Source organism: Triticum aestivum, chromosome 6B (assembly GCF_018294505.1).
Source record: "Triticum aestivum cultivar Chinese Spring chromosome 6B, IWGSC CS RefSeq v2.1, whole genome shotgun sequence".
NCBI lineage: Eukaryota > Viridiplantae > Streptophyta > Magnoliopsida > Poales > Poaceae > Triticum > Triticum aestivum.
In genome coordinates this window covers 449,568,160-449,583,290 of record NC_057810.1, presented here as the reverse complement: position 1 = coordinate 449,583,290, position 15,131 = coordinate 449,568,160, and positions in this window count along the sequence as shown.

Below are 15,131 nucleotides of genomic sequence, written 5' to 3'. Positions count from 1 at the left end.
ACATACATACCATCAAAATATCAAACACATATCAAGTTCACATGATTACTTGCAACATGATTTCTCCCGTGACCTAAAGAATGAAAGTAACTACTCACAAATTATAAACATGCTCAAGATAATAGGGGTATTGAATAGCATAATGGATTTGAACATATAATCTTCCACCAAATAAACCATATAGTAATCAACTACAAGATGCAATCAACACTACTAGTCACCCACAAGCACCAATCTATAGTTTTCATACGAAGACTGAACACAAGAGATGGACTAGGGTTTGAGAGGAATTGCTGCTAGGAAGATGTTGATGAAGATAGCCCTCCCCAAGATGGGAGAGTTGTTGGTGATGATGATGACGATGATTTCCCCCTCCGGGAGGGAAGTTCCCCCGGCGGAATCACTCCACCGAAGGGCAAAAGTGTTCCTGCCCAAGTTCCATATCGAGGCGGCGGCGCTTCATCCCGAATGTCCTCTCCCTCTTTTGTCTAGGTAAAAATGACTTATATACCAGAAGATGGGCACCGGAGGTGGGCCGAGGAAGGCAGCACCCACCAGGGCGCGCCTGGGCCTCCTGGCGTGGCCAGGTGGGTTGTGCTCACCTGGTGGCCCTGCTCTGGTACTTATTTGCTCCAATATTTATTAAATATTCATAAAAGTTCCTCGGGGAGTTTCAGCCCATTTGGAGTTGTGCAGAATAGGTAGCTTGACGTAGCTTTTTCAGGTTCAGATTTCTAGCTGCCAGAATTCTCCCCCTTGGTGCATACCTTGCATATTATGAGGGAAAAGGCAATAGAATTACTCCAAAAAGCATTATTATACCATAAAACAACATAAATAACAGTAGGAAAACATGATGCAAAATGGACGTATCAACTCCCCCAAGCTTAGACCTCGCTTGTCCTCAAGCGAAAACCGAAATCACAAAACATGTCCACATGCTTAGATAGAGAGGTGTCGATAAAAAAATATGGACATAGCAGCATCATGTGACTTATTGTAACAGCAACAAACTTTAATACAAAACTTTTATTATAGCACTTTTATCATAGACTTCTCATGAACAAGTGACAATTCATCACAACATCGAAGTATAAAGCATAAACTCTATTGGAAACCAACAAACTATGTTCTCAGTCAACTTTGCAACTACAATTCATCATCTCTTCAGGAAGGGTCACATATCGGAGCCTTTAGGCATGTCCACATACTCAACCATCAATTAGTCTTCTATGATTGCTAACACTCACCGTGTATGTCGGACATCGGGTTCCGGTAGACCCTTAAGGTTCGAACTCTGGGGTGCGCACGAAGATCTTTCCCCTACCAATCTACGTCCGATCGCCTCGTGAGATCTAAGCTGGAAACGATGAACAACATGAGGGACACAAGATTTATACTAGTTCGGGCCACCCTTGTGGTGTAATACCCTACTCCAGTGTGTGGTGTGGTGGATTACCTCTGGAGCTGATGGTGAATAGTACAAGGGAAGAAGAGCCTCGCTAGAGGTGTTCTTGAGCTGGTGCGATGAACTTCTTGGGTGAGTTCGATCGCCTCTCTTTCTCTCTCTAATGAGCCTTCTATTTGTCCTCCTTCCTCGGTGGTGGCTAGTCCTATTTATAGAGGCCCTGTCCTCTTCCCAAATATTGAGCGGGAAAGGTGCCAACAACAGCCATTTTGAAGGGGAGCATCTAGTACAAGTTATCCTGACTAAAGTTGGTCTTCGGCTGCCAAAAGCACTGGTGATGATGCCGTCTTGGGCTCCACGGTGACCTCCATCCCGCTGCTCCGCTGGTCTTGGTCTTGTTGCACCGAAATGGCAACCTTTGACTGATGCCTCGGTACCCCACGTCTGTGCTTGCCCCCTTTGCACCAAAGAGGAAACAAGGACACTGCGCAGGCCGGCGCCCGCCTGTCGCCTGCCTGGCTTCGATCGTCACGGATTGCGTCATGAGCACCTCGCGAGGTAACCTACCTTGATCTCTCCGCCTCCTCGCGAGCCTGCCTGGCGAGGCCGTCCCTGAGGAAGCCTAGCATCGTCCGCCCCGCGAGGCTTGGCCCCTCGCGAGGGTCTTGAGTCTTGCGCTGATGAAGATGGGCCATATTGGGCCACCACTTGAGCCATGCCGCAGGCCGCAGGCAGGCAAGTCTGAGGACCGTCGTTCCCAGAATGCCGACAGTAGCCCCCGGCCCGAAGGCGCGCTCAGACATGGCTTAGCGGAGAAGTGAAGGGGCAAGTGCGAAGCACCGCGGGCCCCATCAGCCTGCGGCCTTGGGCGCCGCGTGGCGGTTGATTGGACGTGGGCGTCTCCGCTTCCCCACGCTTCCCCATTACATGCCTGGCTAGGCGGCCACGAAGCTTGTACACAGTTATCCTCCCTTCGCAGCCTGCACCCTCCTTGTTCCTCTTTCCTCCTCGGGCCTCTGCTTTCGCCTCAAATCCATCTCGAGTTCTTCCCCCGTCCCATTGTCATGCCGCCGAAGAAAAAGGATAAGGGGAAAAACCCGCGCCTTCGACCAGCACGCCTCCGGCGGCTGCTCCCACCGTCGACAAATCGCTCATACTCAACCTGGAGGCCCTGGAGAAGGTCTGCTCCGCGCTTGCCTCCAACATCAATGAGTGCGGGAAGACAACGGTCTGGCCCGCGTCCCACGACTCCTTCGACAGGATTGTCACGGAGGTCCGATTCTTCGCCGACGCCCTGTGGGTAGGCCTGGTCCCCCCCTTTTCCACCTTCTTCAACGTGGTGCTTTCCCATTACCAGATCCACATGATGCATCTTGGCCCCCAATCCATTACTCTACTCACTGTCTCTGCCTTCGTCTGCGTGGCCATGGTGGGGATTTCTCCTTCCGTTGCCCTTCTGCGCCACTTCTTCTCTCTGCACTTGTCCGACCCTTCCCGGTGTTCTAGATGCATGAGCTTCCAGGCCGTGCCGGAGAAGGCCGCCTCAGGGATCGATTTCGGCCTCCCACCTTCCACGAGCGGGTTCCAGGAGCGGTGGTTGTATGTGGACGTCGGGGTGCCCAGCCACCTGCTCGCCCATCCGACGCTGCCTGCCATCCACAATCCTGGTTGGGGTCACGAGAAGCTTACGAGCCCCCAGCTTGCCTTCACCTGGCATCGCTTCAAGAGGCTGAGGGAGCTCAGGGTGACGGCGCCCCGGGTGGTGAAGGAGTTCCTCCAGCGTCGCATCGCTCCCCTCCAGCGCCATTCCCGCCCAATGTGGGCTTACTCCAGTCGTCAGGACCGCATGAGGCTCCAAGAAGAGGATCTCGTGCCTGAGACGCTGAAGAAGGTGCTGCTGGTCCTGACTGGCGACCCCTCTCCTGGCAGCGTTCATCACGGAGGCGCCCTGTTGTACCTTTGCTCAAACAGGGTCGACTTCATGAAGCAGATGCCCCACTTCGACGAATGGGGGTTGCGCCCAGCTGGCCTCATGGGGCCCTGCAAGAACCCGGTTGTTGTGGTCCTTCCCCCAGCCGCCCGCACCGCCCTTGCCCCAGGAGTCGTCCCAGGGAGGCAAGCATTGGCAGGAGCTGGGGGGCCTGATGTCGAGGTGCTGATGTCGCGTGGGAATCCCGAAGCGTCATCCTGCGGAGCTTACAGAGCCCCTTGCGAGGTGATGGCTGACGAGGGGGCGCGGCCTGCCACTCCTGTGGCTGAAGCCCCCGAGGCCTCGGCAGGCCACCAGGAGGTGACACCTGTTTGCTCCTCTCAGGCTGATGCCCTTGATGCAAGATGTCACGATGCTTCGGCTCCTATGCCACGTGCCGGCCCTCATGTTTCGAGCTTGGGCCAGTTCCGCATAGATTTCGAGGCCCTTCGCAAGAGGAAGGAGGCTTCCAGTGGTGATGATCACCCTTTCCGCCCACTGAAGCACAGGAAGTACCTTTCCATGGACGAGTAAATCCCTCCTTCTCATAGTTCCTGGTCTGCATCTCCCTTTGTTGATCGTGGTCTTACAAGATTCCTTCTAACGAGCCCGCGGAGCCAGCTGACAAGCCGCTTCCCCAGGCTTCTCCTCCCTCAACGACCTTGGTCACCCCGAGTCTGCGTGCCGCCTTAGGCGCAAGCTCGGCTGGAGATGTAGGCCGGCTCGCGGCGCGCCTCAATCCTGTCGACGCATCGCTCTTCCTTCGTGAGCTCTCCTCGGGCACCACCAGCTTGCCCCGAGCTCCTCCTCTGATCATAGGCGGCGAGTGGCTAAAACCGATCTTTGGGTCCTCAGCGGGAGGTGGATCGACGCCTGGCTGGGTCCCCTGCGGGGTCCAGCTGGCGATTGCGGGGGCACCAGCCCCCAGTCCCCTACCGAGAGGGGGCGAACCACTCCAAGGCCCTCTGCCAGCATCGAGGGCAGAGGATGGTGTTGATGACATGCTTGCGCGTGCGCAGGAGCGCAGCGCTCTACTCCAAGAGTTCCTCCAGAGGGCAGCCGATGCAGTGAGCCAGCATGTCGCAGAGCTGGCGGCTGAAGAAGCGCGTCTCAAAGCTGAAGGCTTGAGGCTGGTCGAGGGGCGGCGCAAGCTGAAGACGGCCATTGGTCTCGCACGCCACCAGCGTGACCTCGAGAACGCCAAGGCCGAGGCATCCCTGGTGACTTCTTGGGAGGCCTATTCCCGGGCTCTTGAGGAAGCTCAGGAGGTAGACAAGCGACGTGAAGCTGCGGAGGAGCGTGCGTGGGAGCTCCAAGACTGGTGCAACTCCCTGGAGTAGTAGGTGGAGCTACACCGATCTGCCCTTGCGCTGCTAAAGGGGGGGCGCCGAGGAGGAGGAGCTCCGGATGTGCGAGGAAGCACTGACGCTGGAGACTGCCGAGCGCAACCTCGATCTGGAGCGGTTGGAGACGAGGGAGCGCCAGGTCACCCGGGTGGAGGACGACGTTGGCGCGCGGGAGGCCCGGATCCAGGAGGAGGTCGACCGTCGCGTGGCGGAGGCTCGCGCCGGCCTTGTGCACGAGTATGAAGAGCAGCTGGAGTTGATTAGGGCTGAAGCTGTGGGCAGGACTGCTGCCCTCAGGACCAGGTTGACTGAAGCCACACAGCGAGCTGAGGCCACCGCCGCCGTGCTAGGCTCGGCGCAGGCTGAGGTGGCCTCCTCCCGCGCCGAACTGCTCCTTCTTCAACGGCGGGTTGATGCTGCCAAGGCCGTCGCGGAGCGGAATGTGGACGAGATCTACCAGCGGCAGACGTTGGAACACATGCACGGCCCCATGCTCCGAACGCTCAGGGAAAGGGCTAACTCGGCCTTGGGCAACATCTGCGAGGCTGCCGCCGAGGAGCCACATGTGACCAACTATGCGGCAACCTCCAGTTCTTCACTGATGTGGTGACACATCTGGAGAACCGCTCTGAGAGGTCTCGCCAGCTGGTGGAGGAACAGAGCCGCGGCCTGCTCGCGCGGGCATTCTCCCGCGTCTTCAGCCATCTTCAGAACCTCGATCCCCTCTTCAACTTCAATGCCTCCATCACCCCGGTGCCCGAGGCCGTCCGAGGCGACCTAGCGCGGTGGGTGGAGGACAATGTTGATGCACTCGTCTGGGCCTTCACTTCCGAAGACGACGGGGTGATCGTTGTTGCCGATGAAGGCGTCGTGGTGAACGGTGATGGAGACGGCGCCATCAATGGTGACGAAGAGGCTGGCGGCGACGACGGTGCTGCCAGCGACGCCTCTGAGGACGCCCTGGGAGATGCGGCGAGTGATTTGTCCGACTGACCCTGTGCTTCTTCCTGCTACTTGCCCTGCGTAGGAAGAGACTTGGGCGTGGCCATGAAGGTTGTGATAGCATTTTTGGGAGGGGAAGCCCCTCATGTAAGAAGATTGTTGCCTACGTGTTGTCAAGATTGGCGCCGGATGAGCGCCTGCGTGCTGCCATGATTGTCGCGATGAATAGGCTGTCGTGGTTTTACCTTTGTCTTGGCGAGCCTCGAGTGGGCCTGTGGTGTCCTTCTGAGGGCCTCATGAGGGTCCCGTTTGACCATGCGGCGAGAGCCTGGCTAGAGCGAATATCGGCCGCGGGATGACGGGCGCGCAGGCTGAGCCCTACCCTACTCGCGAGGGGCCCACAGAGGAAGGTAGCTAGTGTGAATTCCAACTTGAACAGAAATCAGAGCACGAGAAAGCACACGAATAAGACACAACACCCCTTCCCGCATATGCAAACACAAATTCAACTTCAACTTAGATCCGAAATGAGAGAGCTTGTTCGCATGAAAAAGAAAGCAAGAGCAAATAGCCGTGTCCGGCACCTAGTCTAGTCTTTGACGTCTTCTCACCAGCACGGAGCTAAGTGCTGCCACTGGGCGTGGGAGGGAGCCCCCGAGGCCCGAGGGTGGCTCTCCGGAGACTCCGTGGCGTGTACAGCCCCAACTCATTATTACGTGAGAGTGTCACGGGCGGCGAGCTTCACAGGCACTGGGCCTTCTTCGCAGGTACTGGCCTTGCTTCATATCGCCAGATGAGTGCCCCGCCTTGCGCCACCCTTGACCCCACAGACGGCGACCGGAAACCAGGACGACGCTAATGGGGAAAAGGGGACGCCAGCGGTTCCCCCGACGACCACGGGTCTTCTGCGGGGGGCAGGCCTTGGGTCACCTCCCCGGCAGAGGGCCTACCTCCGAAGAACACCTTGCTCCGCACGCCGCGGGGAGGAGCCTGGCTCCCAACCCCTCTGCTACTGCCCCCAGTGCCCTCCTCTTGAGGGGAAGGAGATCGACTCACTGGGGCAACCATCTGCTACGGTGACCTGAACATCCTGTGACCCATGGTTAGCATAAGCCTGCTCCTGAGGAATTAGTGGTACCTGGTAGTTGTCAAGGCTCCCGTGAGGCTCCTGAAAGAGCTCGGCTTCTGGCGCCTCTTCCTCCCAGCCTGACCCGAGGAACGAGCCGTGGTCTTCTTCCAGCGCGTACCCTTGATCCGCCATGTGGGGCACATAGGCTTCCGGGGCCACCACCCCAAAGGCCTCGCCGTGGTGCTCCACACGCCATGCAGCTCGACTTGAAGCTCCATCTTGGGGACGGTAAGGTGGCAGACCGCTGGGACCAAAGGCAGCAATGCGCATGCCCTCGCTTACCAGGGGCGGTGCCGGCACAGCCTGCTTCTTGGCGCTGATGGCCAGGCCGGCGTTGACGAAGCCTTGAGGCGCGCCCGGGGGCGCATGCGCGTGGATCAGCCCGCCTCGTGATCCTCCCGGGGCCTAGGGTGGAATCTGGACGCAGAACAGGGGAGCCCCTGACGCAATGGCATCCAGGAGCTCAGCGATGCGTTCCAGCAGCACGTCGCGGCTGCTTTCTTGCAGTCTGCACCGCAGTAGCTCTCGCGCCACCATGAGCGCGGCCTTCATGTTTCCCTGCTCCCGTCGGGTGTGCGGTGCCGTGGACGCAGCGTGTCTTGAGGCCCTTGCTGCTGATCGTACTTGCCATGGAGTGAGGGCAGGAGACGCCTGACCATGCCGCCCGCATCCCGTAGCATTCTGTGGGAAGCGGGTTGCCTCAGGTGCGGGGTTGAGGTCACCTTGGGCAGGCGGCACCGCATGGGCAGGCCATGCCGCCCAGCGGTCGGAGTTGGCCGTCGGCTCGCCGGACATGGAGGCGGTGACGCGGCGGAACGTAGGACGGAAGAAAGAAGATTCCGGCGCACCCCTACCTGGCGCGCCAAATGTCGGATGTCGGGTTCCGGCAGACCCTTAAGGTTCAAACTCTGGGGTGCGCACGAAGATCTTTCCCCTACCGATCTACGTCCGATCGCCTCGTGAGATCTAAGCTGGAAACGATGAACAACACGAGGGACACATGATTTATACTGGTTCGGGCCACCGTTGTGGTGTAATACCATACTCCAGTGTGTGGTGTGGTGGATTGCCTCTGGGGCTGATGATGAATTGTACAAGGTAAGAACAGCCTCACGAGAGGTGTTCTTGAGCTGGTGCGATGAACTGCTTGGGTGAGTTCAATCGCCTCTCTCTCTAATGAGCCTTCGATCTGTCCTCCTTCCTCGGTGGTGGCTGGTCCTATTTATAGAGTCCCTGGTCCTCTTCCCAAATATTGAGCGGGAAGGGCGCCAACAACCGCCATTTTGAAGGGGAACATCTAGTACAAGTTATCCTGACTAAAGTTGGACTTCGGCTGCCAAAAGCACTGGTGATGACGCCGTCTTGGGCTCCATGGTGACCTCCATCTTGCCGCTCCGCTGGTCTTGGTCTTGTTGCACTGAAATGGCAACCTTTTCCTAATGCCTCGGTACTCCACGTCTGTGCTTGCCCCCTTTGCACCAAAGAGGAAACAAGGACACTGCGCAGACCGGCGCCCGCCTGTTGCCTGCCAGGCCTCGATCGTCACGGCTTGCGTCACGATCACCTCGCAAGGTACCCTACCTTGATCTCTCCGCCTCCTCGTGAGCCTACCTGGCGAGGCCGTCCTTGAGGAAACCTAGCGTCGCCCGCCCCACGATACTTGGCCCCTCGCAAGGGTCTTTAGTCTTGCGCTGATGAAGATGGGCCGTACTGGCCCACCACTTGAGCCATGCCACAGGCCGCAGGCAGGCAAGTCTGGGGACCCCCGTTCCCAGAACACCGACAGCGTACACATGAGCAAAACATTTCAACCGGACACAAAGAAAGATAGGGGCTTATGGTTTCGCCTCCCAACACACTCACCACAATGGTGATGTCAACAATAATCACTACAAAAAAGACACATCCGTGACATTTTGGGCCGAACGAAAAAAAAATTGTCATACTTATGACACTTCTATGCCGATAATTGTGACAAAACCCTATATCATCATAGATGTGGTGGGCTCCTACTTCTATGACAAAAAATAATGACAGAAAATGGGCTTTTCGTCCTGGGCAGGCCGGAGACGCAGCTGCATGACATTCTTTGGGCCGTCCATGATGGAAAAAACCGTGGTAGAAGCGAGGGCGAGGAAAATATCGGGCTGTTCCCGGTTACGGTGGGTGGTCGGGGCCGAGCGATGCGCGTTTCTCTCGTACACGTACGTGCGTCTGTGCGAGGCGTTGGGCTATAACTGAACTCGAGCGAGGCGTTGGGATCTAACTGAACCCGAGTGATTGCACTGCAGGCTACACGTTACTGAACCCGAGCGATCGGTCAATGGATGTTAACTGAACCCGATCGAGCGATTCCTTCGCTAGTGCTGCTAACTGAAGCTGATCGATGCTGCCTCTGGATGAACAGTGAGCGTTGCGGGGGGGGGGGGGTTGGATGAACAATGAGCGGTGGGGCTGGATGAATAGGGCCCCATGGTGTTGCCTCTGGATGAGCAGGACCCCGATCGATCGAGCCGGTTGGGGCTGGATGAACAGGACCCCGTGGAGGGCTGGAGGAACAGGACGACCCCGTGGAGGGTTGGATGAACAGTATACGATGGAGGGGTGGATGAACAGTAGCCCGTGGAAGGGTGGTTGAACAGGAGCCCGTGGAGAGGGGTGGTTTAATAGGAGCCAGTGGAGTAGCACACGGTGGAGGCTGGATGAACAGGAGCCCGTGGATGAACAGTCGTAGGTGGAGGCTGGAGGAGGTCGATGGTGGATGAACAGTAGCCCATGGAGGCTAGAGGAGGTCAACGGTGGAGATGAACAGTATCCCGTGGAGTCCCGTTTTGTGGTATGCCACACCCCTCCCGATGAACAGGATCCCCGTTTCGACTGTAGCGCTCCAACACAAGTCCGTTTCCTCCGTTTTGCGGTACGCCACACCCCTCCCAATCAACAGGACCCCGTTTTGACCATAGGAGGTCCAACACAAGTCCGTTCCCTCCATTTTGCTGTACGCCAGACCCCTCCCGATGAACAGGATCCCGTTTCGAATGTGGCCAGTTGAACACAAGACCGTTTCCTCCATTCTGCGGTACGCCAGGCCTCGTTTACATCGCCTGCTCTGTCCAAGCACTCCTGATGAACATGACGATGCATTCCATTCCGACCCAGCCGGTTGGCTCCGCATGAACACGACGACGACGTTGTTTCTCCATTACGACCCAGCCATGTATCGAGCCCTAGCCATACATATGCGCGAGTAGGTGTTCGAGACCCCGCCCGTATGTATGTATGTGGCCATAATGCTACGTGCGCGCCTCTACTACGACACATGCGCGCCTCTACATCGACCAGTATGTACGTACACGTTCGCGACTAGAATGACAACGCTATGTACGCTTCAACCAGGTGGGTCCCGACTGTCAGGCACTTCCTTGCGTGCGAAGATGTAGCTGGTGGGTACCAGAGCAGTCAGGGGGCGAATCGTTTTTTTTGCCTAGACGCGCTTCCTTGCGTGCGAAGATGTAGCTGGTGTGTCCCAGCAGTCAGGGGGCGAATCATTTTTTTTGCCCGGGCACACTTCCTTGCATGCGAAAATGTAGCTGGTGGGTCCCAGCTGTCACATCCCTAGTTCTGGTATGCACTGAGCTAGCTAGTCATGTGTTGCATCATGTTTAAATTCTTATGAAACTTGAAATAGGGATTGCCTAAACCCTAACATCAAAGGAATTCACTAGCTTCAACTAAAATAATTTCAGTGAATCCAAATGGCTTTCAAAAATGTTCATCATTTATGGAAATGCTGGAAACAGTAACCAGAGGTGTTGCACATTTTTGCATGACATATTTGGGCTCTGAATTAAATCATATGGTATTTTCATTTGGGCATTTAAATAGTATAAAATATTTTAAATGCTCAAATAATCATAAACTAAAATGTTCACTGTTGGATATAATCTAAACAGTAGCCATGATTAGTTTCATGATTTTTGGATCTGTTTAAGTATTTTAAATAGAGCCCTAAAGACTACAGAATAATAGAAAAAACAAAAACAATAAATAAGAGAGAGAGCGAGAGAGAGAGAGACTTACCTGGACCTACCTTCTATGCAGCCCACCTGGCCGGCCCAGCTGGCAGCCCAGCCAACTGGCCCAGCACACCATCGCCTCCTTCCTTGTCGTCTTCCTCCTCTGCCAGGAGGACGCGCGTGTGGCCGACGCGCGCGCCCCCCCTCGACGCCCTGGCCGTCCCTGGTGATGCCACGCATCACCCTCGACCCCCTCTCACTCTCTCCCGTGCCTCTCCCCTCTCTGCTCTCTCTCCCTCTCGCGCCCGAGCGCGCTCATCGCTGCTGCTCGCTGCTGCCACGGCCACCGGCCACCGCACGCCTCAACGACGCGCCTAGAAGCTCCGTCTCGACGTCCTCGACCCCCTCGACGAGCCACGAGGCCCCGGACGCGCCGCAACACCGCCACCGCCGCCGTTTCCCTCGTCGGCCACCGAAGATCGTCGTCGTCGATTCGCCGTCTCCCGAGCGTCCCCGAGCCCGGTAACCATCCCTATGGATCCGCTGTGAGCTCCTGCCCCTTCTCCCCCTCTCCATTTGCCTTCTTGTGCACCACAACGACCACACCGAGCTCGGCCGCACCCGCCGCCGCCAGCGCACGTCGCCGTCGTGGCCACAGCCACATTTACTTGATTCCGAGCACGCCATCATCTTCACCGTACTCGCAGAAGCCCGTAGCACCTCCCCACGCGCCTCGCTGTGCCTCATAGTGACGGCTTTGACCTCGTCCAAACTCCGGCGACCGCCAAGGTCATCGCCGGCGACGTTTCCGGCCACCCCAGCATCTCCCACAGCCACCACCCAACGCGCGCGAGCTCCAGCTCCACGTAGCTGCCCTCCGCCGTCGATTTGGTCGTCGGAGGAGGAAACCCGCACCTCTCCGCCGTCCCTGGCCCTGCCGGCGACGAGCCCCGGGTCAACACCGGCGAGTTTAACCCGGTTTGACCCCAGTTTGACTTCCCCTGAGTCACTGATGAGTGGGCCCAGGCCCCAGCTAATCCTAGATTAGTTTTTAATTAAGTTTAATTACTCCAATGACATTTTTAGTTAGTAGTAGTTTAACACTAATTAATTTAGATTAGATTAGTTAGTCACTGACGTGTGGACCCCACATGTCAGGTTTGACCTGGACCCGGCGCTGTTGACCTGCTGAGGTCAGCATGACCTAATGCTGACGCAGTAAACATTTTCTGGTATTAAAATAAATCAGAAATGATTTATAAATTTCAGAAAATAATCTAAACTTCTAAAATTCATAGAAATTCAACCGTGACTCCAAATCAAACAAATTATATATGAAAAATTATCAGAAAAATTCAAGGAATCCATCTGTATCATTTTCATGCATGTTTGAACAATGTTTGTCCTCTGTTTTGGACAAAACAAATATAGGGCATTTAAATAATCATATATGGAGTTGGAATTTGAATCATGTATTCAAACCAACTTCATTTAAATCATAGCTAGGTGCATTAGATCAAATCACAGCATATTGCCATGTCATGATCATGCATCATATTGTGGCATTGCATTGATTGTGTTCTTTCTCAGTTGCCGGTGTTTGTCCCCTCTCGATAGACGTGGTTCCGACGACGAGTTCGATGACACCGATGAAGAACTATATTATCTTCAGAAGTGCCAGGCAAGCAAAACCCCCTTGTTCATTCCGATACAATCCTACTCTCTCGCTCCTGCCCTCTTTTACTGCATTAGGACAACAACAATTCATCTGTTACTTGCTGCGGTAGCTGAACCCCTTTATCCTCTGCATCACCTGTCATTGCCATAGTAAATAGATGAAACCCACTAGCATGAGTAGGAGTTGTTTGAGCCCTGATGTGCCTAATCATTCATGCTTGTTTGTCATGCCTGCTATTGCTTAGAGTTGTGTCAGGTCTGATTCATCCGAGATGAATCAGAGGTGTGTGAACATGTCCTACTGTGTGTGAGCTAAGTGTGTGAACACAATTTGGTAAAGGTATCGATGAGAGGCCATGTAGGAGTACATGGTGGGTTGTCTCATTGAAGTCGTCCTCAGGAACTGAGTTCTGTGTTTGTGATCCATGATTCAGCTACTACCATACATTGGGCCTTGAAATATGACCCCGCTTGACTTCTTATTCACCCTAGTCCTCTGTCCAGGAGTTGCAAGTAGTTTCTGGTGTTTGTAGCCTACCAGAGTCCATGGACAGCGCTGACCATGGGGTGGGCAGTGATGCGGTAGGTACGTGGCCGGGTACACCGGGCACCCGTTAGGTGTCTTGGAACCCTGTTCACATCGTTCGGGGCCGTATGTGGAAACCTTGGCCGGACTCCCTGCGGATGGAACCTGAATAGGCGATAAACCTGGACTAGAGACTTGAGTGTTTAGGTAGGTCGTGGTCTACACACACGTTGGCTTTCGTTTGAAGTCTGCCGAGCACATGTCGTGTGCAGACACTAAGTGGTGGAAACATGTATGAAGAAGTACACCCCTACAGGGTTAACATCATCTATTCGAATAGCCGTGTCCGCGGTAAGGGACTTCTGGGTTGCCTATAACAGTTCATAGACAAGTGAAAGTAGATACTCTAAAATACGCAAGATAAGCTTGAGTGCTATGGATGGCGTTCTCGTAGGGAGACGGGAGCGGATCCATAGTGGTGTATTGATATGGTGAATATGTGGACTCGTGTGCGCCACCTCAAAAGAGTTACTTGCAGTCGTAGTTCAGGATAGCCACCGAGTCAAAGCTGGCTTGCTGCAGTTAAACCCCACCATCCCTTTGTTGATAATGATGCATATGTAGATAGTTCTGATGTAAGTCTTGCTGGGTACATTTGTACTGACGTTTGCCTATTTTATGTTTTTGCAGAGAGACTTCAGTCTCACTAGTAGTTCCACGTGGACTTCGACATTTAGCTTGTTACCTCATCTACGATCTTGTGCCCTCGGCAGGATCTGGTAGATAGTCAGGCTTTCAAGCCTTTTTCATTTGTAGATGTCTGTACTCGGACATGTTAAGCTTCCGCATGTGCTTTGACTTGTATGCTCTGAATGTTGGGTCATGAGACGTATGTTTGTAATATCTCGCTCCTCGGAGCCTATTGAATAAAATACTTGAGTCGTAGAGTCATGTTGTGATGCCATGTTGTATTTGCACATATCGAGCATATTGTGTGTATGTTATTGAAATGCTTGGTATGTGTGGGATCTGACTATCTAGTTGTTTATCCTTAGTAGCCTCTCTTACCGGGAAATGTCTCCTAGTGCTTCCACTGAGCCATGGTAGCTTGATACTGCTCCGTAACACTTAGGCTGGCCGGCATGTGTCCTTCTTCGTTCCTGTGTCTGTCCCTTCGGGGAAATGTCACATGATGAATATCGGAGTCCTGTTAGCCCGCTACAGCCTGGTTCACCGGAGTCCTGCTAGCCTAGTGCTACAGCCTGGATTCACTCGCCGATGACCGACACGTTCGATGCTGGGTCATGGATGTCTGTCCCTGTAAGTTTGTGCCACTTTGGGTTTACGACTAGCCATGTCAGCCCGGGCTCCTTATCATATGGATGCTAGCGATACTATCATATACGTGTGCCAAAAGGCGCAAACGGTCCCGGGCAAAGGTGAGGCGACACCCATGGGAATACTGTGCGTGAGGCCGCAAAGTGATATGAGGTGTTACATGCTAGATCGATGTGGCATTGAGTCAGGGTCCTGACAGCTTTGGTATCAGAGCCTGACTGCCTGTAGGATTACCAAGCCAAACTGGCCGAAGTTGAGTCTAGAAATGCTTTAGTTATATGTAGGGGAATTGATTGTGGGATGGAACGTAAGGCTCTTTTTACTCCTTTACCTTATGCCTTCTGATCTGAGTCATCCTCTTCCTTTCTACGGGGGTTAAGAACTAGGCCTTCTCATCTATCTATCAGGATGACGAGTTACTATGTTAGAGACTTATAGGATTGATAGTTTAAGGCCTCAATTCAGTTTCTACTACGTTTAGTATGTTCTCAGTTGAACCAGAACCTTGATATGATGTTGTTAAGTGACTATGCAAATCCTTGTGAATGTCTCAAATCTTTTCTGAGCATCTACAGCCGTTATGTTGTCCGAGTCATCCCAGGTTTCTAAATAGTCTGATGCATTTGCAAATCCTTTCTTTCCGTTCCCGATGTCCTTTATGGTCAGAATAAGCACACTAACCGGTGCGTTGAGGTAATTTATTGCCTTGACATATATGTTGGAGCTATTATTATGACCCTAGGTGTCTAGAGTATCACCTAATAATTTAGCCATGCTTTT